A 27,765-nucleotide genomic window follows, 5' to 3' on the forward strand; every position below is an offset into this window, starting at 1 on the left:
GCCACTTTGGTTATTTGTCTAGTCTTGGGTAGGTGGGAATCCTGAAGGACTTTTGTATTTTTCTTTCTACCCTGAAGGAACAATGGGAGAGAATTTGATAGTCCATCAGTGTAGCCATCAACCAGCAGATGGTCCATCAATGTAGCCATCAATCAGCAGCTAAACTGGTTGATTGATTATGTGCCACCAACTGGTTGTTGACTCTTAATGACCACATGGATGGATAGATTTTCTCCAAGACAGCAGATAAAGATCTTTGGGAATATTTTATAACTCAGATTCGTAGTTTCCTTCACAATGCTCTTTGCTAAAGCCACAAAAGACCAGTAGCAGAAATGCTTCTATTTTAGAAAACATCAAAAATTGATCTATATAGGCTGCCTACTCCCAATGCAGGCTTCACAGGGTTAGCCTGTAGATCTGAGTTGTCCTTTATTTTGAGCAAACTGTCCACATAGCTTGGTTTAATAGGCTTTTGCTCTGATTCAGTCCCTGAGAATCTCCATACAAGGCTGAAAAAGTCTTCTCTCTTAAACTCTAGAGCCACTTCTAGTCAGTGTGGGCTACAAATAGGCTAGCCTGGTGCCCATTTGATTTTTTGGACTAAAAATCCTGGCATACATGATTATTGGCCTTGTCATTTGGGTACTGAAGAAGTTATAGTTCAAAACACTGAGTAATGATGATCAAAGTAAACAATGTTAATTTTTCCAATTCATTCATTGAAGAACAGATGAGGCTATAATTCATTATTTATGCCTTTATTATATTTGTATCTCACTGCAATCAAATGACTCTCAACAGTTATTGTGCTGAAAAGAAAAAACAATTTAAAACATCTATGGTAAACATAGAAACTAGGTAACAATAAAAAGATAAAATGACTAAAAATAAAAGCAGAGGTGGTTCAATTTGGTTAGAACGCCCTTCGGAACAGCATCCAGTAATTAAGTTATGCATACCATAAAATCGTGAAAAGATTGCCAAAGTGTTTTAATATGTGCAATATCAATATATTGAATAAATTGTGTCATGAAGAGTATATGGCCATCCTGATTAGTTATTTTTTGAAATATCAACCTGGGATACTTCTTATGTGATGATGTATGTGAGATATTTTCCATACAGGGTGCAAACTTGGAGAAACAGCTACAGCATCAGATAAATCAACGGTGCCTTCAAACGTAAAGGTTTATATCCTTCTCGGTCTTACTGATTTTGTAATGCATCCATTACAGAAAGAATACAGGGTTCATTAAGGTTTCTTGTACCTGGATAAGAATTTTTTTTGCCATACTTGTATTATGTTTTCTTTAGTAGTGCTGAGGAAAAGTTATGAAAATGTTTGCATATTTTTTGTATATCCAGTGCTGCACATTGAACACTGCAGCTGAGACTTTGAATAAAGAAAATAAAATGTTCTGAACAACTTTTCATCTGCTGCACCACAGAAGAATGCCAGAGAAGAATGAGCTACAAAGGGCGGGGGGGGGGGGATTTCAGATTGTTGTTTTCCATTACTGACATTATTCTGAATTGTCAATAGACTTGAGTGCATGAATTTAAGCAATGAAATAGACATTCTACTACTACAGAAGTATATTAACTTTTTCTTCTTAATACAAGGAACCTCTGCATTTTGCAGAAGGTTCTATAAAACTTTCTAGAGTGCATTTTGCTTTTAAATTGGGCACTAGTTAAGCTGGTTGGCTTTACTATCAACCTTTGTGAACTGTGAACCTCAAGAATGCTTTTATCAGTCCATGCAGAAGTATCTTGGAATGAATAGCAGTAGTAATCAGCACACTGCTTTTCAGGGAAATGTGAGTGCCATTACAGATTTTTCCATCAAGGAATACCTTATAAAGGCTCCAGGAAACATACAGTTCCTCATCATCTTGGCTGTCCCATATGCATGTGTATATATATAATGCGGGGGTGTCCACAGGGTGTGGTCCAAAATATCAAGATGGGGGCCATGATGTATAACACAAACCTTAGACATTTCTGATGTTTCAGCCAGAAGACTGGTGCTTGCATCCCTTCTCGAGGGGACTTTGAACCTAATGTGTGAGGACAGAATTTGAGTTCCTTCCTTCCTTTGTTCTTTTCTGAAGTTTTTGAGTACAAGGCTCTCTTTATTCTTTTTAAAATGAATTTTAAGTGGTAAAAGCCATTAAGAAGGCCTCTTTCTGAAAGTTCTATCATATTGTTCATAGGAAAAAGGTGGAACCTAATCTGGTTATGTTCTCTTTCTTTTGTCCATATCACCTATACCTCGTGACCCAGAATGTACTAGAAGTCTAATTTTCTTCTTATGAATAGGTGTCAGGTATGGGAGATCTTGGGCTAACACTTTATAAGCATTGCACATTTGGTTCTGGCCTTCTCCTTTGAGATATCACAATCCCTGCTGATTGGGTCTGGAGAATGGTGGTGTTTTTTCTTTTTATGATTTTTTTTGTCTTTCCTTTATTATTTTTATAAATAACTCAAGGCAGGGAACATACCTAATATTCCTTCCTCCTCCTATTTTCCCCACAACAACCACCCTGTGAGGTGAGTTGGGCTGAGAGAGAGTGACTGGCCCAAGGTCACCCAACCGGCTTTCACGCTAAGGCAGGACTAGAACTCACCATCTCCTGTTTTCTAGCCTGGTGCCTTAAACATTAGATCAAACTGGCTATGTCTACTGTAAGAGACAGTTGTAATTTCCTCTGAAGAATGCCTCTGGAAAAGGGACAATAACACCATAATGTGGCATTTCTAGGGGAGTTCTATCCAGAGCAGGGTTCCTCAAAGCAGTCAATATCAACCCCCAAGGGTCAATAGGACTATTCATTCTTGTTAGTAGTGCCAAAATTAAACTGGACAAAATGTTTCAATCCAACACTCTAAAGGACATAGTGTAAAGATTCTCCCATGTGCCACAGAATCAATGAGATTAATCTGTCCTCAAATTTATTCTTCATGACTGCATATTGAGGCAAGGAATCCATTGTTTTCAACAGTGTCTTGTAGTCAGATATTGTTTAATTTCATTAATAGGGTAAATCTTCTCTTTCTAAAGACAAGTGTGCAGTATGAAAATCTGAATAGGAGTGGTACACTGAATAAGGATGGTATACTGAGAACAATTTGTGGGGTTTAAGAGATGAATTGATCTCTGAGAACTGAAGTGCACATTAGCAGTCAGTTCTTTCTATACAGTAATTAATTTGGAGATCTGAAATGCATTGGAGTCTAGCCTCTAGAGAACTGGAATTATATATTGGAGACTTTTGTTCATATCCTACCTCAACCCTAACACCTGGTTCAGAAACATCAAAAAGAATCTGATAAAATGTTGTTTGGGACCAGGATAATTATGTCTAAATGCAGTCAAAGTGTACATATTATCAATTTATGCCTGCAGAAGTTTAATTAGAATGCTGAGTTTTCTTTAACAATATCCTTATAGTAGTAGTTATTTATAATTTATAATTGATAACTTCACCTTTTGCCCATAAGGTAATGAAAGCTGCTAACAATATAAAAGAAGGTACACAAAATCTCATCAAATAGTTAAAATCATTTTAAAGTAGTTGGACTGAAAATACCTGGCTGAAGAGGAAAGTTTTTGACTCCTGAATAGGGAAAGAAGGACTTTTTAGGTCATTAAGGATGCAGTTCTGTTTGATAAGTTTGTTTATTTTGAGACATGGGGGAGTAGAGTAATCTGATTTCCAATTGCTTATCTCTGAAGATGTGGATTATCTTGAAATAGACAAAATCAATGTTGCAATGATTGTACTTATTTTACATACACTATTTTTTAAAAAAAACATCAGTTGTGTCCAATTCTCAGAGACTGCCTGGACAAGTCCCTGCAGTTTTCTTGGCAAGGTTTTTCAGAAGTGGTTTGCCATTGCCTCCTTCCCAGGGCTGAGAGAGAGGACTGGCCCAAGGTCACCCAGCTGGCTTGGTGCCCAAGGCAGGACTAGAACTCGTGGTCTCCTGTTTCTAGGCCAGTGCCTTAACCACTACACCAAAGTGGCTCTCACGTGCACTATAGCTGTAATTTAATTATCCTAGGCATATATTTTTCTTTTTTCTTTTTTAAGACCTTACTGCTTATAATTCTTCCTTTTCTCTGTGCATATAAACTTGCCAGATTAGGACAAAACTTCAAGCATCTGAATGTATTCTGTGTAGGATATAATAAATATGTTTATCTTTAATAGATCCTTTGACTTTGCGTTTGCTACAACTGGCAAATATGACCACTTTTCTGAAAATGTTTATATATAGTCAATATGCAGTGTGTAATATATTATGCTCTCAGTGTGCTGATCAGATTCAATTCATATTACTATAGCATAGAAAGCGATGCTACTTCTTCATGTGCTTATTATGATAAGTAAAGAACCCTTGAGATACAAAATTTGTACTTTGTAGGAAAACCTTGTAATACCATTTAGTTTCAAGAGAGATCAAGCATTCAGACAAAATAAATGATTGTCTTATATAACTAAGCATTTTGGTTGCCTTGTCAATAAGTCTTTGATAGAACGAAGCTTATTTTCTTACCAATTTAGGTGTGATAGTAGAAGAGAAAGAAAATGTATTCAGTGCTTCTTTTATGTATGGATGCATCTTTCTAGCAGCCATATACAATCCTTCTATTCATTAAAATTTGCAGGAAAAGTCGGCAAAATTCAATAGTTTAGTGAAGCAGTGATTAGACTGACATTGTTATGTATCACTGTTAAGCTAGCTTTAATGTTATTTAACAATTACTGGGCTGTTGTCCTACATAACTATTCTCCTCTCCCCCAATATTTGGTGTTCTGATTTTGCTGAGTACAGAATAGTTCACTGTTCCCTAAGGCTTTCAAAAACATGTCAGATCAAAAGAGGTTCCTATTTTAATTCTGAATATTGGCATTCTTGTTGAAGAAAAAAAGTATAGAATGCATTATTGTACTGTGATGGTGCCCTAGGTAAAGGTAAAGGTTTCCCTTGACGTAAAGTCCAGTCGTGTCCGACTCTAGGGGGTGGTGCTCATCTCCGTTTCTAAGCCGTTAGAGCCAGCGTTGTCCGTAGACACTTCTGGGTCATGTGGCCAGCATGATGACACGGAACGCCGTTACCTTCCCGCCGAAGCGGTACCTATTGATCTACTCACATTTGCATGTTTTCGAACTGCTAGGTGAGCATGAGCTGGGACTAGCAACGGGAGCTCACCCCACTGCGCGGTTTCGAACTGCCGACCTTCTGATCGGCAGCTCAGCGGTTTAACCCGCAGCGCCACCGCGTCCCTTCGATGGTGCCCTACCATATGCTATAAGCTCAGTGAATACCTTGCTGCGGATGAATAATTTAGTGATGATTTGTGCACATATGGCATAGTATTTATTATTCCTGAAAAATATTTATTTATTATTCCTGAAAAGAGAAAGAAAAAGGCAGGTAAATTTTTTTGCAGAAACCTGCTCTGGCTAACCTTCCTCTCCCCATTAACCATCCATTTTCATTGATTGCCGTATGAGAACAATTCCAGGACTTCGAAAATCAATTATTTATTTATTTGCATAGATTTAAAAACACCTGATGCCAGATGACTTTGGCCACTGTACATAATAAAAACCAGAACAATAGAAAGAACAAAGGCCTGGGCAAACAGTCAAGTTTTCAGAGCCTTATGCAACGTCATCAGGGTGAGAAGCATTTGGATCTTTGGGGGGATACACTTCCAGGGAGCAGGTGCCACGACAGAGAAGTCATATCTCCAAGGCCCCAATAGATGACATTGTTTAATAGATGGGCCCCAAAGCCCATTATTATATTCATGGTCATTAAGAGGACCTCAGTTGCTTTCACAGGATTTCTGTTTTGAAATGTGAGTTATAAATAATTTAAATAAACAAAACCTACAGTATATTCTGAAGGGATCCTGCGCGGGTTTCATAAAAAGGAAAAAATTACTGTGCTTTTTTTTTAAAACCAGAGCATTATTGTCAGCACCTGAGCATTCGAGCATTCACACAATCACAGTCAGGAGGTCCTTTAACTGTTTTAATGAAGTGTAAACAGTCCTTTAACTGTTTTAATGAAGTGTAATGAACTGTACAGAAGGCAAGCTGTGAATAAAGATTTCCCACTCAAACCTAACTTAAAACTACATTCCCTTAGTTAGTCCCCTTTCCCATGAAACCATGTCACCTCCCCTCCCATCCAGATGGTATTCCTGCCATATCTCAACCCCGTGTCCTTGATGTCCTCCATAGCCATAATAAACCACTTCACACTCCAACTTCACACCCCCTCCCATCTGGCAACACGGAGTCCATTCCTTGGAGAAGGAAGTGATGGGAGATGCTCTGATAAGGGTTTTTGTAAAACCTTTGATCGGGGGGATCTGACAATTATATTGTTGGGAGAAGTAGAATTCCCTGGTGGAATTTCCCCTTCCGTGCACCTTAAGTGCTTCCAAATAAATACTAATTCTGATTTGGTTGAACAGGACACTCGGCCATTTTATTTCCAATATTAATCTTTTGTTGTTTGTTTACTTCTGTTATTTATTTATTTTTCTGCGTATGTGGATTGATTTTGTTTAAAGATCATTTGGATATAATTTGTGCAAATTCAGACAATGATGCTGACTCTAGCTTTGCCAGCCAAAAACAATCATTGAAGTCCAGCTGCTGCTGTTGGCTGTTGGCATACTGAGGTAGCTGAGGTGGCTTGCTTATCTTATAAAGTAATTTATTGGGATTTTAAATGACAAAGATATGAGGCTAACCCTTTGAAAGCAATCCCAAATGCATGCTGAGTGCTAAGTAAACTGCAATTTCTTCCCTCCAATCCATCCTGTTGTTACTGACAGTAACAGCGGAAGAGACATTCATGTAAAGGTGATGTGCCAGAATTAAAAACAATCCATAGTACTCAGAAGGATGCCTGATTTAGTTAAGGGAGGTTTATTCCTAAGTAAATGTTTCAAGGGGCCACCCATGTCTCAAATCCACTATCTGCGTCCTGGGAGTAAGCCTCACTGAAATCATAGGAGCTTATTTCTGTGTAGACACATACTGGAATCTATTGCAGCTTCTTTGGGAGGTTTTACAATCTCTGAGTTAGTGTGCTTACAGCTGCAGCCTAAGTATGCAAGTACTGTGCTAAGAGGGGGAATAATTAAGATTACAGAGTGAAACAGTCTTAGAAGGTTTGATTCAAAGTACTTTGTTTATTTTATTTTCTTGAAAGTCACACACATGGAACAGTAACTCTCAAAAAGGTATGTTCCTTGAGACTCCATTATATTATTTGATCTGTGCTGTATTTGTTGGATGATGCTTCCTGTATAATTGACTATTATATCCAGTAATGTATTTGTAATAATAGAAATACAATAAGGAATCTGGTTCTCCTTTGCAGGACATTTTCCTTTGCAGTTTTAGATCTTTCCTTTTCCTATCCTTGATGCTGAGAAATGAAGCCAGTGTGAAATGTGTATCTTCTTTAGATTGAAAAATCTACATTTAACTTGTAGAGTGGCTTATAATTTGGCTCCCTTTCCTAATGCATTCTAGCCCAGTGGAAACATAAAGAACTATTAACATTGCAGTTTACATTAAGAGCAAAATCTCACTGTATACAAAGGAATGCTATGCCTTGATTTGAACTAGTGTTAAATATACCACCCTAACTAATGGATTGTGATGCAGTATTTGCACATTTGCTTGGCATAGCCCCTTCCCACTAAATTAGTTTATTTGGGCATATCCCCCTCTCTAAGTCAGTTTAATTTAAAAATTAATTAAACCTCTGAATACATGTGCATAGAATTAGACTGGCATCTTGTTTATTATAATAATGGGAAAGACTTTGAGCACCCCACTGGAGTCTCTGACTCCTTAGAGTGGATTGATTACTGGGGTTTCCTTTGAAGCAAAACTACTGATTAGATTCCATTATCAACTGACCTGGTTATCTTTTTGTTCAGTCCTTTTCACCTGCTTTCAAAAGAGGTGTGGTGTGTTCACACTGCAAGTGGGCAAGAATGCTTCTGATCTGATAGGGCTTTTGTACCTGTTACCTGCAGGTACCTGCAGCACCCTGTCAGCCATGTCCTTGTGTCTACTTTAACTTAAATGCAAACTTTGTTGTGGTCTGCATGGCTACCTTGTGAGCTCTGGAAAAGCTCCTTAAAGGAGGTACAGAGCAAGTGTCAGCTCCCCAAGTGGGTGTCAGCTCCCCAAGCATCATTGCCTGCATCAGCTCCAGATAGTGCCTGTAAGGGTTGAGTCTGACTCTGAGGCTGAGGAAGGGGAAATGGAAGCTTATGCAAGGCAAAATGGGGAAATTGAAACTCAGAGTGACTCAGCAGGCCAGAAAAGCCTTGAGCAGCTGATTGGGTGAAATCAGGAGCTGGATTCAAAGCCGCCCGTCAGCTCAAGGGAAAGGCGAGCTGAAAAATGCGCTAAGCAAAGGGAAGCCTGATTGGCTCCAAAGGAAAAACAGCACAAAAGGAACAGCTTAAAAAGGAGCCAGTGCAAGGACTGAGTCGCCAGAGATAAACGTTCCACTGAGCTAACAGCTTCCTCAAGAGAAGAAAAGCTGGAACCATTCTTGGAGCCCTCATCTGTAGCCGTTATGGGACCAGAGCCTTCTCAGCCTTCTGAGCCTTGCCTTGCCATCCTGCCAAGATGCCCAGTTGAGTCGAGCCCTGCCACCTTGCCTCCAAGCCCAGTCGAGTCTTGCCTTGCCATCCTGCCACAAAGTCCAGCTGAGTTGAGTCCTGCCGCCTTGCATTTAAATCTAGTCGAATCTTGCCTTGCCACTCTGCCACAAAGTCCAGCCGAGTCCAGTCTTGTCACCTTGCCACGGAGCCCAGTCGAGCCTAGGCTTGACTCCTTGTTGCAATTCATAGCCGAGTTTTGCCTTGCAGTCTTGTCACGTTCTCCAGCTGAGGCTGGTTCAGTTGATTTGCTGCCAGTTTCTGCCGAGCTCTGTCCTGCCTCCCGGTCAGGGTCTCCAGTCGAGTCCTGCCTAGCCGCCTTGCTGCGAGTCCCAGTCGAGTCCAGTCCAGTTGCATCGTCGTGCTCTCCAGCTGAACTTGGCTTCGTTGTCTTGCCAAGCACTCTGCCATTGCCCAGTTGGGATTGAATTGAACTGAACTCTTACTTAAGGGACAATTGTTAATTGTACATAGTTGCATTGTAAATAAAGAATTCCATTTTACTTGTCTGGTCACCTCATACTCTAAACAGAACAGTGCCCACCTCTATACGTGAATCACCAGACTCATTCATTCTTGAGTCTCTGAATGGCCCAGTCACTTTTTCTGTACTGACCTTTGTCTTGTCATCATTTTTCCCCTTGATCATATTAATTCCAATTGTGCACAATTGTTCCCTGGTTCTTCCATTATCACTCATCACTGCAGTGTAACATGCAGCTGTCACCAGTCTACAGATTCCTAGGGTCATATTCACCCATAACAGCCTAGTTGACACCTACTTATACTTTCTGACATACATTTTAGCTCTTTTATTCAAATTTAAACCCATATCTTCACTTTCTTCCATGGATCTATTACTTGCTTCCCTTTTCTTTATTCACAGATTCACAACATTACAGGTGGTCCTTGCTGAACAACCATTCATTCAGTGACTGTTCAAACTTACGATGGCACTAAACGAGTGGTACTTACAACTGTCACAACATCCCGTGGTCATATGATTGCCATTTGTGACCTTCACTGCCAGGTTCCAACAAGCAAAGCCAATGGGGAAGCCAGCATGAGGTCGCAAATGGCAACCACGTGACATCGTGCTTAATGATGTCACGGGATTCACTTAATGACAGTGATTGGAACTGCCAGAACTGCCATTGTTAAGAGGCATGGTCACGTGATGTTGCATTTTATGACCGCATTGTTTAGCAACAGAAAATCCAGTCCTGATTACCTAGTTAAGTGTGGACTACATGTAGTTTATCTATGCTCTTTACCATTTCCTTCTCTTACATGCCAAGTTAAAATAATATTCCATAATTCCCTCTTTAAGAGAATCTCTTGTGTCCTCTAGCACCTCATAGGTGGCTTTGGGAGACCATCAGAGTGGACAGGCCACATTTTTTCCCCATTTTGTTTTTGTTTTTTTATGGGGGATGAGTTTTAAGGAGGGAGATAACAGGCACTGAGCCTTGCAGGAGCTTAAGACACTCACCATGTTCCTTAAGCTCAGTTAATCTTTAAGGGCCTATTTTACCCATGCAGGGGAGGTGTAAAGAGGCTAAATTGGGTTCTTAAACCTGTAAGACAAGAGAACAATTTGGTTCCTTAATCTACTCAAATCTTCAAACACAAATACATACATATATACATACATACATACATACAAAAAGTGTTAGGAGAAGACCTCAACGCTGTGCCATCCTTGCTGTCCTCAGGCAGGGCAAAAATGAATTGAGCAATGGCCAGGCTGAAAAGCCTTGCCCATCCTTGCGTCTTGGGAATGGGGCAATGATGGGATGTAGCTTCACTTTGGTGAGCAACCCTTTTAATTCTGCTTGCTCAGGGTTTAAGACCATCTCCTTCAGTCGCCCTGCTCACACATTACAGTACATTATCCAGAGCATCCTGGATACTCCATTGCTTGAAGTTGCTGTAATGGTGTCAGCTTCTGCAGATACCTTCATGTTTAGTATGGACATCTCTAGAATATCATCCTACAGGTGTTCAAAACAGTCTGCCAGTGCAGGGTTCCTCAACCTTGGCAACTCTAAGCTGTGCAACTTCCCCAGCTTTGGCTGGGGAATTCTGGGAGCTGAAGTCTGCACAGCTTAGAGTTGCCAAGGTTGAGGAACCCTGTGCCAGTGAACAGCTGCACTGAATATGTGACTCCCTGCATGGAGCTATCATTGCCCGAGTGACATCACTCATTGTGGTGAGAGTTCCAGTTCTGAAACTCATGAGGGAGGCTAGAGCTGTGCTCCAGTGAGAGAATGGGAAGGTAAAGGTAAAGGTTTCCCTCGACGTAAAGTCCAGTCGTGTCCGACTCTAGGGGGCGGTGCTCATCTCCGTTTCTAAGCCTTGGAGCCGGCGTTGTCATAGACACTTCCGGGTCATGTGGCCAGCATGACGACACGGAACGCCGTTACCTTCCCGCCGAAGCAGTACCTATTCATCTACTCACATTTGCATGTTTTCGAACTGCTAGGTGAGCAGGAGCTGGGACAAGCAACGGGAGCTCACCCCGCCGCGCGGTTTCGAACCGCCGACCTTCCGATCGGCAGCTCAGCGGTTTAACCCGCAGCGCCACCACGTCCCTGAGAGAATGGGAAGATCCTGCTTTATTCTTGCTCGTGCATGGGTTTCCTGTAGGCATCTGGATGGCTGCTGTGAGAAAGGAACTCTGGCACTGATAGGCGTTTGTCTGATCCAGCACTGCAGTTCTTATTTTCTTCTAAGAGTCAGTCCTATACTGAAGCTATGTGATAGTTTCACTGTTGATTATTAATTTAATAATCAACAATTGTTTTCTGATATATTACAGGATTAATGTCAGTTAACCATGATCTCCCAGGCCTGCAATCATGTTTCCTCTCTTCAATCAAAATGCCTTCCATGGGCTCCCTGTAGATAGTTCCTCACTTTCCTTGAGGCTGATGTTAAAATGTTTGGTCTATAGCTTTCTTTTTTGTTTCAGAATTGATTCAGTTATAAAATAGGTTATGCTCACTGCCCTCCAGCTTTCAACAAAGACTCTATTTACTGATGACAGATGGCTAATCCTATATGGTAGTTTGAAGGAAACATCCTCTACAGTTCAAAATTTAATTATAGAAAAACAGTGACTTTCCACAGTAAATAGCATTGCACAGATGCATTCTCACAAAATCTCCCTATGCCAACAGTACGCTCCCATGCTTTCAATAGCATCTTATATAGGATGTGGGTTCATTTTTTAAAAATAGCCTTACCTCTTTAAAAAATAGATTCCTGCTCTGTTTTTGAGTCAGGGACACAGCCAGCAAGCAGTGAATGACTTTCTATACTCATTCCTTGCATTTTGGGTGACTATGGTATTGATGTTCTTCTGTTTCCCCTGTCCCCTTTTTCTCAACTGGCTAAACCTCCATGGACATGCTTGGTATGCACACACTCATTCATGTTTAGGCAACTGCTAACCTAGTGAAGGTGTATGTTCTTAGTGCTCTCGAGGAGATTCAGAATCAGTACAATGGCATTTTGAATTGGATTAACATTTCTTGGTGTGCAAATCTTTTGACTATTGAAAAAAAATCTTCACTGAACAGTATAGAAAGTGAGTGGTCTGTGGGTTTCCTAAGTGTACCAATGTGCCAGCCATATTAATCTTTGTCAAAAGGAATATCACAGTGTAACCCACTGGGGGTTTACTCCAGTGATTTGGGTTTGCAAAAAGATAGTTTTTGCATTTGCTGTAATATATTCTGTTGATTGAGCTACCTGCAGGATTATTTATCTTTTGTGCAGGCATAAAGATTCAGTAGCTGCATTATATCTGTACTAGTTCTTGTGATAATCACCATTATTAGCAAAACTTATTTTAGTCTGTGATGCTTCTTTATGTGCTTATGCTGCTGTTTCCTCTCCCTTATTCTGATGATAAGCTTGCTACTTTGACTCTTCCTCATACATAGCTTCTTCGCCTGCTGTGAATTCCCATCAAACCACTTATATGATCAAATTGTACTCCAGGCAGCCTTTAATACTACTCAAGAGTGTTTTCTAGAATGCAGTATGTTCCCTTTAGGACATACACTTAATGTCTTTGGTGATCAACAGTCATCCACCACCACCCACTCTCTAAGAGAGTTTAATTTAGGCCAGCTGTCAATCACAGCAGTACTGGGTAAATACCGTTGATCATCATGACAATTGTCTCTAGAGTACCACAGGGTCCATGGTAGCATCTGGTGTTGAGTATTGTTCTCTATTGTTATAAAACTGCTGTAAGTTACCAGGAGATTTTAAGCACAGGACTGTCAGTATGAGAATGACCTAGCTTTGTTTTTCTATGATATATGAAACAAGAGAAATCAGGCAAGTTTTTAATTTATATCCAAATGCATTGATGGGCTGGTTGGGGACCATGAAACTGAGTAGGAATGTTGATGAGATTGAGAATCTATGAGTGAGTGTGTCTTGGTTTGGGAACTAGACAGTCTGCTTGTCATGGAGGTGGAGATCCTTTGGAAGCTAGAGTTGCTGAAATTGTAAATACCTAACTGCTAACTTACATAGTCTGTAAGAAGCATAAAACATGGCTTCTGTTAAGCCATGCAAAGGGCAGGAAGAGGTGGCACTGAGTTTAGAGGTCATAAGATGCTAGCAGCAGCATTAACTATCAGAAAGCAATCTGCTCTTTAGGTTGGTTGCAGTCCTAGTGAAAATAAAGATTCTGTATCAATCATGCCCTGCTGGGTAGTTTTGTTGCTTCTGGCATTGTTTTATGTCTTCTGCAGTGCAGTCTCCACAGACTGTTTAGGTAAAGAGTCCCTTGAATTGAGCTTGGCTCCTGGATTTTGCATGGCTGTATCCATGTAATTCTCCTGGCAACAATATGGAAGGTTTCCTATTGCTTTCTCTTGGGATGCATTTTCTTCCCAATCTAGCCTGTAACCCTGGGAGTTCTTTGTGGTCTTCAAGTGCTAACCAGATTTCCTTCTGCTGAGTGTTTTTGAGGAAGCCAGCTTAAGTTCCACTTAGATTGGAAATGTACAGAATCAGAAGCTATTTTTGCATCTGAAAAGAGTTGCACTATATGCTGCCTTCACTGGTTTTAAGAAGGCCTTCGATAATATCTCTAAAAATATATTATGGGAAAAGTTCAGAGACATCACTTGATCAACTGACTTATTCTTATCTCTAAGATGTACAAAATCACTACTCTTCAGACTTGGCCTCTACTGGGAATGAAATTAAACAAGGCTACGTTATTGCCCTACTATTAATCAATTTCTTCCTAAATGCCATGGTCAATTATCTGACAAACAAAATTTCACCCATTGAATATTCTAGGCAGGTTTGTAGCAGTGCTACTATATATAGCTAATGCAATGATCCTGTCATCAGTAGGAGTAAAGGCTCTTCGGTCTTTATCCTCCTTTGCAAGGAGCAGCAGCTGCAGTTAAGCTGAAATAAAACAAATATCATGGTGTTTTCAAAAATATCTAAAAGTCTGAATTGGATTATTAATGGGCAGATGGCCTGTTTTTACTATCTTGGGATGATTTTTCATTCAACTGGGAATTGGAAAGCTCACTTGCTGTATGCAACCCAGAAGACACAAGGAAATATTGTAGATAATTCTGTTTGTTTTGTGTACAAGACGAGCACACATTTCATCTGCTTTCAAGTTCCTTGTGGCCAAATCCATAGCCCAACTTGAGTGGAATTAGGGTAAACAAGAAAGGCATATTTGCCATATTATCTGAGCTTTGAAAGAAAGTCTTCCAAGTGGCCTGTTGCCTTCCCAAATGCAGAACTCTCCTTGGAGGTAGGCCTGTTGTTACACACAGAATAGTTATGCCTTTGTTCAGAGGTGCTATTGAACATTATATATTGACTACTGCTTGGCATTGCTTTATAGATAAGATTAATCATGGAGAACTTGGAACAAACCTGGAGACTTGAACATCGGCTTCAATAGATGCATACAAGCTTATAGATCTTAGTGATATAACTTATTTACTCAGGAAGTGAGCAAGAAGAGCTTGCTAAATATGCTAATTTAGGAAGAAAGATGAGCAGAAGTGATGGAAGACCTGACCAAGGCAGGGTGGAACCCTGGGTCTTTCTTCAGTAAAGATCAAGATGGAGCAAATGGGCCTAAGAACGTTTCAGGATGAACCAGCTCCTGCTCCTGGGTGGCCTGAAAAGGAACAGCCAAACAGCATTCAGGGTCAGCAGAGTATGTCCTAGGGGTCCTAACCAATCAGAAGTGCCAGCATATGTTGGGCTCTGACTAATTGGAGTAATAAGACCATCAGAGCCTGGGAAAACGTATACAACTGGTAACCCAACAGACATCAGGCTTCAGAGGAACTCCTCTGCTGATCCATGTCTTCTTCCTGCTAAAAAGAGGATGTTCAGTGAGAGTGCTTTTCAAAAGATAAGGTTGTCACTGGGGTACATTTCTGTTAACTTCTTAAAGGAGTAAAACCTCCAGCTTTGCTGACAAGTGTGTTCTGTGAATGCTCTTCAATCAGCACCAAGGATTTTCCATGCTTCTGGGGAAAGGCAAAATTCCTGGAGATTCTCTTACTTCCTTGAATAGTATTCCCTTTTGGCCATAAGATGTCAGGTGTTGGTACTGCCCATCCTGGGCTTATGGAATGAATTAAAGGATAAGTTAATCAGTGGGGAGCTGATCCTAGCAGCCAGCCAAAGCAATAACGCATTGGCAGACTGTGCTCAGTCTGGTAGGCTTCCATAGAGGGAATTGAGCCCTAGAGACAGGCATAAAGAGAACTTTCCTTCAGCAGGTAACTGCCCAACATAGAAACATGGTTGATGTTACAGAGTTTATGGGTAAAGCTGAACTCCCTATTTCCATAAGGCTTGACCCCTTGACATTAGTGGATTCCTTTCATGCCATATGGAAACAGAGGGCAGAGCAGAAACTGCTGCCATGTGGGCTTTCTCCCCATATGCTTCTGGAAATAGCGCATAGCTGAACAACAGACATGCTGAAACAGATTTACAGACATTTATTTATAAGTTCAATTTCTCTGGCTGTCTATTCATCCATGACTCAGGGTAGCTTACATGAGCAAACAGGAAGACCCAAGCAAGCATCTGGTAGCTGGAAATCTCCAGGCAACCCAATACTTTAAAAAACTTCGAATGCACTGTGGAATATTCATCCGAGCCCACTTTAATATTTTCCCTGCAGCAACTCTTGAGGGTAGATGTAAGAGTACTCTGCATAATGAAAGAGTGCTTGTGTGGGGAGGATGCGTTAGAAGCACGGACCCTTATCCTTTGTATTATCACCTGTAAAGGGATACGTGTAGCACTCTTATAGCCCCCAATACAAAAAACTCAAACAGTTCCAAACAATACTTTTGTAGAATACCTACAGTGGATATAAAAAGTCTGCACACCCCTGTTAAAATGCCAGGTTTTTGAGATGTAAAAAAATCAGACCAAGATAAATCACTTCAGAATTTTTTCTACCTTTAATATAACATACAAGCTGTTCAATTTAATTGAAAAACATACTGAAATCTTTTAGGGTGAAAAAATAAAAATAAAAAGCTAGAACAACATGGTTGCATAAGTGTGCACACCCTTGAACTAATACGTTGTTGAAGCACCTTTTGATTTTATGACAGCATTCAGTCTTCTGGGGTAGGAATCTCTCAGCAAGGCATGTCTTGCCTTGGGAATCTTTGCCCACTCTGCCTTGCAGAAGCGCTCCAAATCTGTAAGATTGCGAGGGCATCTCCTGTGCTCAGCCCTCTTTAGGTCACCCCACAGATTTTCAATTGGGTGAACAAACAAGGAGAGCTAACAGGAGTTTGCTAGGGAAATTTAAGAAACCTAACAAGCTTTCACTCTCAGGCAGTGTTTCTGAAACTTTCCACAATCTTGGACCACTCAGTTAAAGAAATCCCCCTCCCTACATTTTCATATTTAAAAGCATGGAAGTTCATGTCTTTCAGAGAACGAGATAGTGATTATAGTTGCATTTGTGTATGCCTTCCTGCCTCAACCCCATTTTAAAGTTCTCTTTACAACTAAATAGTGTACAAAAATGTTTAATCCAAAATCAAGTATTTGTTTATCACTTGAATTGTGTTATATGCCTTATGCCATATCAGGTAAGTCTTGCTGGTCAAAAAAGATCACATTTGTATTTAGCAAAGCATATATGGACTGGTAACTGCTCTGAAGACCTGTTTACCATTGTCAGTTTTTTGAATTTTAGTGCTATTTGTATTATTGCTGGTATGCTTCAATAATCTAGTTTTGACTGATGACTGATCTAGTTTTTGTGAATCGGTAGCCCCTAGCTCTTCTCTGGTCAGCTGGCTGCTGGTGAATGTTGGGAGGAGGAGGCTGACCTAGTGAGTGGTTTGGTCTGTCCAGCTGATTGCCAGTGGACACAGGAAGGAAAAGAAAAGAATTAGTAGCAGCTGTTCAATAAAAATGCAAATTGCTAACAAGTAATAAAGAAAAGGTAGAACTATTCCATTCCCATTTTGGCTCAGTCTGCTCCAACAAGAAGTTATGGGTTCCATCAGAGAAGTATGAACACCAGAATGAAGGCAGAACTGAAGCTTGAGATAGATAGAAACCTAAATCTGTTTAGTTAGCATGGGTTTAACTCTTCACACTTTCTAGGTATCAAAGGAAATAGTTAATGGCCTTTCCTTTTTTTGTATTAGCTTTAGAAGTCCTGAAAAATAGATTGTTGGATAATGCCTGTATATCTATGTTCAAAAGTTGAGAAAAAGGATCCCAGAAACTACAGACCAAATTTCAAACCAATACCTGGGAAGATGCTAGAGAAGATCAATAGAAGATTAATCTGCAGGTTCCTTGAAAACAACACATTCATTGCTGAAGTGATTCCCACCCTTGGCTGAGGAAGTTACCCAATCAAAAAATGAGAATAAAGGAAGTGGAAGTGTTTGGGAAGGGGATATAATAGCACTTTTTATTTACCTGAAGGGCTGTCAGTTCAGGGTGTAGGACAGGGAATAATGGATTTAAGTCACAAGGCAGTTTCAAAAGAATGTGAGTAAAACTTCCTAAAAGTAAGAACAGTTCAACAGCAGAACCAACTAGAGTGGTGGGGAACTGCCTTTCACCTCAGATCTTCAGGTGGAGATTAGAGAAAGATGCTTTAATTCTGATTCCTCTGCTAAAACAGGCTGTTGGACTTGGTCAGCTGATTCTATGATTATATGAAGGAAACCTAACTGCATTTCATTCGTAACATATGTTACTTCTAGCTATAGTGTATAAGGACACACTTTTACAATCACAGCTTCTCTAATAACTTTTCTGTTTCATTTCCAGATAAACTAGGGTTCTCAGGGAGTGTTTTTTTTTTTAAAAAGCCAATCATTTTCCCACCTGAACAAAATGTGACTGAACTGAGTTACTTTGGCAATTTTTTCTTCCAAAGAAAGAAAATTGATAGCATTGTGGCTAGATACAGTGTGAGGCTTTGTTTCCCTGGTCTGGGCTGTGACCTGCTCTTAGAAAATACACTTGTTTAGAGTTCCTTAAAATGTTTTTCTGGTCATGAATGGAATTGTGTAATAGAAATTGTTGATTACTACAACCCTGATTGCATTTGGTTTAGGAGTGTGATGGTTTGCCTGTTGCAATAATAATTCTGGTTTGTATCTATGGAAGGATCTCCCTCTTCTGAAGTTACTAGTTTGTTGGATTTATTTTTAACAGAGGAACACAAAACCTGATTTAGTCTTCCCTATTCTTGTCATGAGCACTGATGGTGAGCAGGAGGGGGCTGCTATCCAGGGGGGAAAACTCATGTGTAGTAGCAAGAATTTGAGCTGTCATCCAAAGAGACACAGAACAGACCCGCCTTGACTTTTGGGGTTTATTTGTATGGGTTTTCCCACGCTTCTTCAGTTTGTTAGGATTTTCTGTCTAATGTAGCAGTAATAAAACACTAGAGACCTATTCCTCGTCTCGGCGTGGTTCCTGCTTGTTAGGACAATTCTTCCTTTAGAATTTGTATCCTGAAAAAGATTTGCTCTCTTTTCATTCTACCACATTTTTTTGTGAAGGCCAGTTTATTGATTTCTAGTATAAAACCAAGGGCTGTATTCCCCATCTAAATTCAAAAAACTAAGCTCAAACTTACACAATCCCTCTCTATCTTTGTATCTGGCATGTGACTCTTCAGCTTTTCTGATTATGCATGTGTGTTACTTATTTGTACTTTTTCTCTGAGCATTTTCACCCTCATCCCTTGGAGACGAATCTTACAAATGTTCACCACCTCCTGCTGGATTTTCCCACAGTTCACTTTGAAAGAGGCTTTGCTTGTTGTTGTTTCTTTGATGTTAGGATTGCCACACCTGGTTCATGTTGCATGCCTCTCTTTTTTATCGGCATATCTATTTGAAATGTTCCCCAATATCTGATGCTGTATTGACATGGCAGTAAGATTTTCCATATGGCTTGCCTCCATTGTGTGTGTGTGTGTGTATTATCCTGCCTTTATTATTTTTATAAATAACTCAAGGTGAAGAACATACCTAATACTCCTTCCTCCTCCTTTTTTCCCCCACAACAACCACCCTGAGAGGTGAGTTGGGCTGAGAGTGATCCTAGTCTTTTCAAATAAAAATGTTGTTTATTCGTTCAGTCGCTTCCGACTCTTCATGACTTCATGGACCAGCCCACGCCAGAGCTTCCTGTTGGTCGTCAACACCCCCAGGTCCCCCAGGGACAAGTCCGTCACCTCTAGAATGTCATCCATCCATCTTGCCCTTGGTTGGCCCCTCTTCCTTTTCCCTTCCACTCTCCCTAGCATCATCATCATCTCCAGGGTGTCCTGTCTTCTCATTATGTGGCCAAAGTATTTCAGTTTTGCCTTTAATATCATTCCCTCAAGTGAGCAGTCTGGCTTTATTTCCTGGAGGATGGACTGGTTTGATCTTCTTGCAGTCCAAGGCACTCTCAGAATTTCCCTCCAACACCACAGCATCGATCTTCCTTCTCTCAGCCTTCCTTATGGTCCAGCTCTCGCAGCCATATGTTACTACGGGGAATAACATTGCTTTAACTATGCGGACCTTTGTTGTCAGTGTGATGTCTCTGCTCTTAACTATTTTATCGAAATTGGTCATTGCTCTTCTCCCAAGGATTAAATGTCTTCTGATTTCCTGACTGCAGTCAGCATCTGCAGTAATCTTTGCACCTAGAAATACAAAGTCTGTCACTGCTTCTACGTTTTCTTCGTCTATTTGCCAGTTATCAATCAAGCTGGTTGCCATAATCTTGGTTTTTTTGAGGTTTAGCTGCAAGCCAGCTTTTGCACTTTCTTCTTTCACCTTCATCATAAGGCTCCTCAGTTCCCCTTCGTTTTCAGCCATTAAAGTGGTATCATCTCCATATCTGAGATTGTTAATGTTTCTTCCAGCGATTTTAACTCCAGCCTTGGATTCCTCGAGCCCAGCATGTCGCATGATGTGTTCTGCATACAAGTTGAATAGGTAGGGTGAGAGTATACAACCCTGCTGTACTCCTTTCCCAATCTTAAACCAGTCTGTTGTTCCGTGGTCTGTTCTTACTATTGCTACTTGGTTGTTATACAGATTCCTTAGGAGGCAGACAAGATGACTTGGTATCCCCATACTGCTAAGAACTTGCCACAATTTGTTATGGTCCACACAGTCAAAGGCTTTAGAATAGTCAATAAAACAGAAATAGATGTTTTTCTGAAACTCCCTGGCTTTTTCCATTATCCAGCGGATATTGGCAATTTGGTCCCTAGTTCCTCTACCTTTTCTAAACTCAGCTTGTACATCTGGCAATTCTCGCTCCATCAATTACTGAAGTCTACCTTGCAGGATCTTGAGCATTACCTTACTGGCATGTGAAATAAGTGACACTGTTCAATAGTTTGAACATTCTTTAGTGTTTCCCATTTTTGGTATGGGGATATAAGTTGATTTTTTCCAATCTGATGGCCATTTTTGTGTTTTCCAAATTTGCTGGCATATAGCATGCATTACCTTGACAGCATCATCTCGCAAGATTTTTGAACAGTTCAGCTGGGATACCGTCGTCTTCTGCTGCCTTGTTGTTAGCGATGCTTCTTAAGGCCCATTCAACCTCACTCTTCAGGATGTCTGGCTCTAGCTCACTGATCACACCATCAAAGCTATCCCTGATATTGTTATCCTTCCTATACAGGTCTTCTGTATATTCTTGCCACCTTTTCTTGATCTCTTCTTCTTCTGTTAGGTCCTTGCCATCTTTGTTTTTGATCATACCCATTTTGGCCTGGAATTTACCTCCAATGTTTCTAATTTTCTGAAAGAGGTCTCTTGTCCTTCCTGTTCTATTGTCTTCTTCCACTTCCACGCATTGCTTGTTTAAAAATAATTCCTGATCTCTTCTGGCTAACCTCTGGAATTTTGCCTTTAATTGGGCATATCTCCCCCTATCACTGTTGCCTTTTGCTTTCCTTCTTTCTTGGGCTACTTCTAGTGTCTCAGCAGACAGCCATTTTGCCTTCTTGGTTTTCTCTTTCTTTGGGATGTATTTTGTTGCCGCCTCCTGAACAATGCTGCAAACTTCTGCCCATAGTTCTTCCGGGATCCTATCTACTAAGTCCAGTCCCTTAAATCGATTCTTCACCTCCACTGCATATTCCTTAGGAATATTAGTGAGCTCATATCTAGCTGATCTGTGGGTCTTTCCTAATCTCTTTAGTCTGATCCTAAATTGTGCAAGAAGAAGTTCGTGATCTGAACTACAGTCAGCTCCAGGTCTTGTTTTTACCGACTGTATAGATGTCCGCCACCTTTGGCTGCAAAGGATGTAGTCAATCTGATTTCAGTGTTGTCCATCTGGGGAAGTCCATGTATAAAGCCGTCTCTTAGGTTGTTGGAAGAGAGTGTTTGTTATGCAGAGTGAGTTGTCTTGGAAAAATTCTATCAGCCTATGTCCTGCTTTGTTTTGTTCTCCCAGGCCATGCTTACCTGTAATTCCAGGTGTCGTTTGACTGCCCACCTTAGCATTCCAATCTCCTGTGATGAAAATAACGTCTCTTTTAGGTGTGTTGTCCAGTAGGTGCTGCAGATCCTCATAGAACTGATCTACTTTAGCTTCTTCAGCATCTGTAGTTGGGGCGTATATTTGGATCACTGTGATGTTAGATGGCTTGCCCTGAATTTGAATTGAGATCATTCTGTCGTTTTTTGGATTGTATCCAAGCACTGCTTTAGCCACTTTACCATTAATTACGAAGGCTACTCCATTTCTTCTGTGGTCCTCTTGTCCACAGCAGTAGATCTGGTGGTCATTTGATGTGAAGTGGCCCATTCCAGTCCATTCCAGTTCACTGACGCCCAAAATGTCTATCTTTAATTTTTACATCTCACCAATAACCACATCCAATTTGCTCTGGCTCATAGATCTTACATTCCAGGTTATAATGGTGTGTTGATCCTTAGAACATCGGATTCGCCGTTCACCACCAGCACCGTCGGCTGCTAGCCGTCCTTTCGGCTTTGAGCTAGCTGCGTCATCACGTCTGGGGCTAGTTGAGCTCATCCTCTGTTCCTCCCCAGTAGCATTTTGACCATCTTCCAACCTGGGGGTCTCATCTTCCGATGGTATACCGACATATCTCTGGTTGTACTGATCCATTTAGTTTTCACGGCAAGAATACTGGGGTGGGTTGCCATTACCTTCCCCAGGGATTGCATTTAGTCTGACCTCTCTGTCATGACCTTCCCGTCTTGGGTGGCCCTTCATGGTTTAGCTCATGGCGTCACTGAGGTGCTCAAGCTCCAGCACCACGACTAGGTAACGATCCTTTGCTGAAGTCAAATAAAAATAGTAAAGCTAAATCTTAGCTTACTGTCTCATCTAGATTTCTGACCTCTCCCATCCCGTGCACTTACAAGTACTTAATGTTGCATATTTAATTGGCCTTGTGCATGCAGATCTTGGCTTTTAGCCAAGCAACTAAATTTTGCCACGCCATTGGTATCCAAGAAGATAAAAGGGTCTTCATCCTAACACATGGTAGTGATTAGCTGATCTCTTACCCTTTTATTTATTTCTTTTGCAGCACTTATATAACCCATCCAAATCTCAAAGGATTCTGGACAATGTACAACATCAAACAAAAAGAGAAGGAAAAAAAGTAGTAATAATGAAATGTCTGAAGGGGCATTGGCCACCTTCCAGATTCAGTCACTCATGCACCTATAAGCTTCCTGAAGGAGCCAGGTGTAGTATGGATCTAGCCCAGACTAGATGAACTTCCTATCATAGCTGGAATGATTCCCAAATGACATCCCAATATGTTATTCCACTCATCTTCTCTGGTTCTGCCTTGTGGAATCCAGACTTTAGCAAACTTTGTTGGTGATGTATTGCACAACCATTGCACAGTAGCTGGTGAGAGCATCTTTCTGCACCTCACTCCCCAAAGGAGAGTGGGTCACCCTAAACAAGACAGTTGGAATGCAATCTGCTGACACAAATAAGACCCTTATTGCTTTGGTGTAGGCTTTAGTAGGAGCTTTTACCTGTGATCAAGTTCACTTCTGGTCTTCTTTTACTATTGCTCTACGCTTCTCTGCTTGAACTTCATCTCCAGATATCTAGGAGAGGCTACTCAGTCTCATCATGCACTCTAGCCACTCTGTATTCAAGAATTTGACTAGTCCAGGGTTTCTCAACCTTAGCAACTTTAAGATGTGTGGACTTCAACTCCCAGAATTACCCAGACAGCAAGGGAATTGAAGTCCACACATCTCAAAGTTGCTAAGGTTGAGAAACTCTGGACTAGGCTTTTGGTATAATTGTATACTAGGGTACTGAGAAAATTCCCAGAACATTCTCATGATTAAACCAATGGTCAGATGTTAGAAATTTGGTATTTTCAGCTGCCATGTTACTTTGGAAATTGCTAATGGTATTGAATGATTTCTGCATATCAAAAGACTTTAATGGAATTATAGTAGCCTTGGGGGAAAAAGTGTGCTGTTGTTCTCTATCTTTTGTTCAGTATTTGAATTATAATGCCACCCTTTCATTTAAAACACACAGCAAATGTTTGTCTTCACAACAATTTAAACCACAAACAAAGCTGAAATTTTACTAATTCGGCTATTACTTTCAGCCTGCCGCTTTAAAGCAGTTGTGTAAATAATGAACTTTTGTCGTTCATTTCCACTGTAATTTCTTTAACATCTCATCTGCTATCTCTTAGCATGCAGAATTCACTTAAACACCCTGTTGTGCTACTTCAGACATTTCTTCCTGAATATTAATTCTATTATGTGGTGCTTTGCTTTTGCCCAGTTTTCTAGTGTTGGTAACAAAGGGAGTTACTATCCATTTGATAAATGTTTGCATACTGAAAACTCTGTCTGTGCATCTGTCTTTTAAATGCACTAAGTGCTCAGTAAAATCTGTGATATGTGTGGAAACCTAGTTTGAGGGGGGAATATGACAGATTAGGTCACCAGCATTTGTTGTATTGACTGGGTAGGAACACTACGGTACACTGTTGTTGTTGTGACCCTATCGATTGCTGTCAACTATTCTGAGGGATTTAAATAAAAATGCAAAAATGATGGATGCTTTCCAGTATGGTCCAGAACCCCATAGTCGAAACATTGCTCAGTCATGGATTTTGTTGAAGATCAGCACTGAGGTGAGCCCACTCATGGGGGCACAGCAATAGCCTTGTACTCCAGTGATGAAGGCAGATTTAGTTCAGTCAAGTGTCACATCCCTTACATGGTTGGGCAGCAGCATATATGCTAACACTAGAATGATACAGAGAAGATTAGCATGGTCCCTGTGCAAGGCCTTTACCATGAAGAAAAACACATGAATACATTCACAGTATGACTTATGTTTGATAGTGGCATGCAAACTTATTTGTATGTAAACATGGTGGGGTGTGTGTGTGTGTGTTTCTAGATATTGTAAGATTAGCTGGGGTCAAAGAGAGTGAACATTATTATAGAATATTATTCTCTCTAGAGAGCTGCTGAATAGACCCCAGTTTTTCAGGGCTGTCCTGTAACAAAGCTAGTCTGTGATCAGAAAACAAGCATTGCTCTGAATGATTTGTGAGTATGACATGTTTTTCCTACTAATGCCTAATGCAAAGCATTAGGTTTTTATTTTTCCTTTCAGGAAGGAAATCTAATTAAAAGTAGCAGCCATCTCTGTTTGCTGTAAGAAGTGGTCTAGCCCTCTTGATCAGACTTCTGTCATCTTATTCTGTCTTTAAAGAAACATTAAAGGAGCTTTTAAAAGTGTTAAATGCAGAAAGAAAAAAGGGGGAAACCCCTGCACCTCTGGCATCCCCCCTGGCATCATATGGGGCTGAGTGCCTGATATTTAGACATTAATCTAAACCAGCGTTTCTCAGTCTTGACAACTTTAAGATGGGTGGACTTCAACTCCCAGAATTCCCCAGCCAGCCAGCATGCTGGCTGGGGAATTCTGGGAGTTGAAGTCCACTCATCTTAAAGTTGCAAGGTTGAGAAACGCTGATCTAGACAAAGGAAGATATACATGTACGTTTCTATGTGTGTTCTGTATGACTGACGTTCCAGATCCTGTAGAAGCCTCTGCAAGAAGGCTTTCCTGGCCCAGGCCCTTGGAAGGTTACAGTTAGACGCCTCTGCGGAGATGTCAAGTGACAAAATGAGCATTGCATGGTGCAATGGAAGTTCCATTGTATGTGTGCCTGTAGCCCACATTTCGTAGGACTGCAGTTTTCATCCTCTTTCACTACTGGTTGGTCTGATTGTGGCTGAAGGTAGCTGACATCTTACAATACCTGGATGCCAAACATCCACTCCTCAGACAGCAGATATGATGGAAAATGTGCACATTATTTATACCCATCCATCCATCCTTTATTTTGTACAACTCAAGGCTGCATACATAATTCTCCCACCTCCTATTTTCCCCACAACAACCCTGTGAGGTAGGTTGGGTTGAGAGAGTTATTGGCCCAAAGTCACTCAGGATGTCTAAGGGTAGGACTAGAACCCACCGTCTCCCCGCTCCTGGTCTAGCATTGCCATGTGCCCATCCGGCAAGATTCTGGGTCTAACTGCAGGGTTCAGGGAGAAGATGATAAACAGCATTTGTATTCCTAAAATGCAATCCAGCTTCACACATCATCAATAAGGACAAAAAGAGAACAACTTTGCCTAGAGCTCATGTGAGGTTTTATATATGTATATAAACACATATACATATACACATGCAAACTATTTTTTAAAAAAAATAGTTGTGTGTTCCTTAGCATTCTGAGGAAGAGCAGGACATGTTGACTTTTATGCCCTTTTGGACTCCTCTGCAAACACTACCAGCCATTAGGGAAGTTTGAGAGCTCTGTTCTCCTTTTGCATCATGCTTGAAACTGGGTGGATGGGACAGCTTTTCCAACAGAGTCTACTTGCAAATGGAGGACTGTTCTTTGCAACCTCTCCGAGAATTTTATCCTCTAAAATAGGGTGCTCCTGCTATCTGGGGTGGAGCCTTCAGCTCCTTCATTAGCAGGCCAGCTTTGCTGCATGTACAGAAACCATGTTTTCTAATCTGTAGTAATGGAATATGATTTTTTTAAAAATAATAATGGCAACTCCTAGAATTGGAGGTTTGATAATATTTAAATATGGCTGCTAGGTACTCAGAATAAAAAGCAAGGTGAATTGTTGTACTAAATATAACAAGTTCAATTCTCTCGGTGTCCATTCTCATGTCAACATGACAGTAAGATGTGAAAGGTCCCCTGTGCAACCTTGTCTGACCCTTTGGGGTGACGCTGCTTTTGTGATGTTTTCTTGGCAGACTATAGAGTGGGGTGGTTTGCCATTGCCTTCCCCAGTTGTCACCTTCCCCAGCAAGCTGGGTACTCATTTCACTGACCTCGGAAGGGTGGAAGGCTGAGTCGGCCTGAGCCAGCCACCCGAGAGAGAATCCAGCTTCCGCTGGGATCGAACTCGGGTTGTGGGGAGAGTTTTCAGTTGCAATACTGCCACCTACCACTCTGTGCCACACCAGGCTCTCCAACATGACAGTATCTGGATGCAGATTTGTGTTCAAGTTTTTTGTTTTGTTTTTAAGGCTGGTTTGACTCATAATGGCAAATCAGGCTTTAAAATGTACATTGGAGCAATTCTAATCTGCTGCAATGCATCTTCCTGAGTTTGTTCATTTCTGTATGCAGAATATTTTAAAGGTATGAATTACTTTGTAATAAAAGCTCCTCTGGGACGTAAGTGCTCATTAAAGTTGATGCAAATTATATATGATTATTTCTATAAAGAGGCAAGTCAGCTGAATTCATGACAAGAGAAGAGGGAGGAAAAGAAAAAAAAATCTCTGTTACTTAAAAGATTGTTTACATCTAATTATGTCTTGCACGTGTGTTACAAAATAGAATCAAAGCCATGAATAAACAACAAAGAATAGCATAGCAGCATTTGAGTTGGTAGGGCTTTATTTGCAAATCTTTTAATAAAATATGGATGTATAATATTGAATTAAGTTCTTGATTAATATGGAAACTATATCTATTGGTGTGTTTGACAGAAGGCAATGAGGAAAACAGCCTCGTGTCCATCCAGTAAAAAATATCCCTCAATATCCTGGAATAATATTTTGCAGCCTTGCCAACACTGTTCATTTCCTCCGGGCAGAGAAACCCAAATTGCTATTGTGGGAGGAGAGATTTGCACCCTTTCAGAACACAGTAGCAATTTGGAGCATTTATTCACGCTCTGAACTGAAAGCCTAAAATTCATTGATTTACTGTAATATATTTTCTTTTGTATCACCCCACACCAAAATATGCGAGGAGGGGAAGAATGAAGAATTCCCAGCAATTGATAGCACACTCAGTTCTTGAAATATAACATTAATCACATGGTAATTTAATAGCAGTGCCAATGCTTGAAAGAAAGTTGTGGTTCCCCGAGTGGAACTGTAGCTGGTGTAGCGGTTTCTAGTGGATCAGTGGA

General features: G+C 40.6%; 1 protein-coding gene and 1 pseudogene across 1 annotated transcript in view; both read left to right on the forward strand.

Moving 5' to 3' along the window:
* CTNNA3 (catenin alpha 3) overlaps positions 1-27,765 on the forward strand; it is a 781,530-nt gene that overhangs the window by 83,237 nt on the left and 670,528 nt on the right. The gene's annotated exons all lie outside the window — the stretch shown is intronic.
* Positions 24,515-24,613, forward strand: LOC134500596 (U6 spliceosomal RNA; annotated as a pseudogene).

This window comes from Candoia aspera, chromosome 6, assembly GCF_035149785.1.
Source record: "Candoia aspera isolate rCanAsp1 chromosome 6, rCanAsp1.hap2, whole genome shotgun sequence".
NCBI lineage: Eukaryota > Metazoa > Chordata > Lepidosauria > Squamata > Boidae > Candoia > Candoia aspera.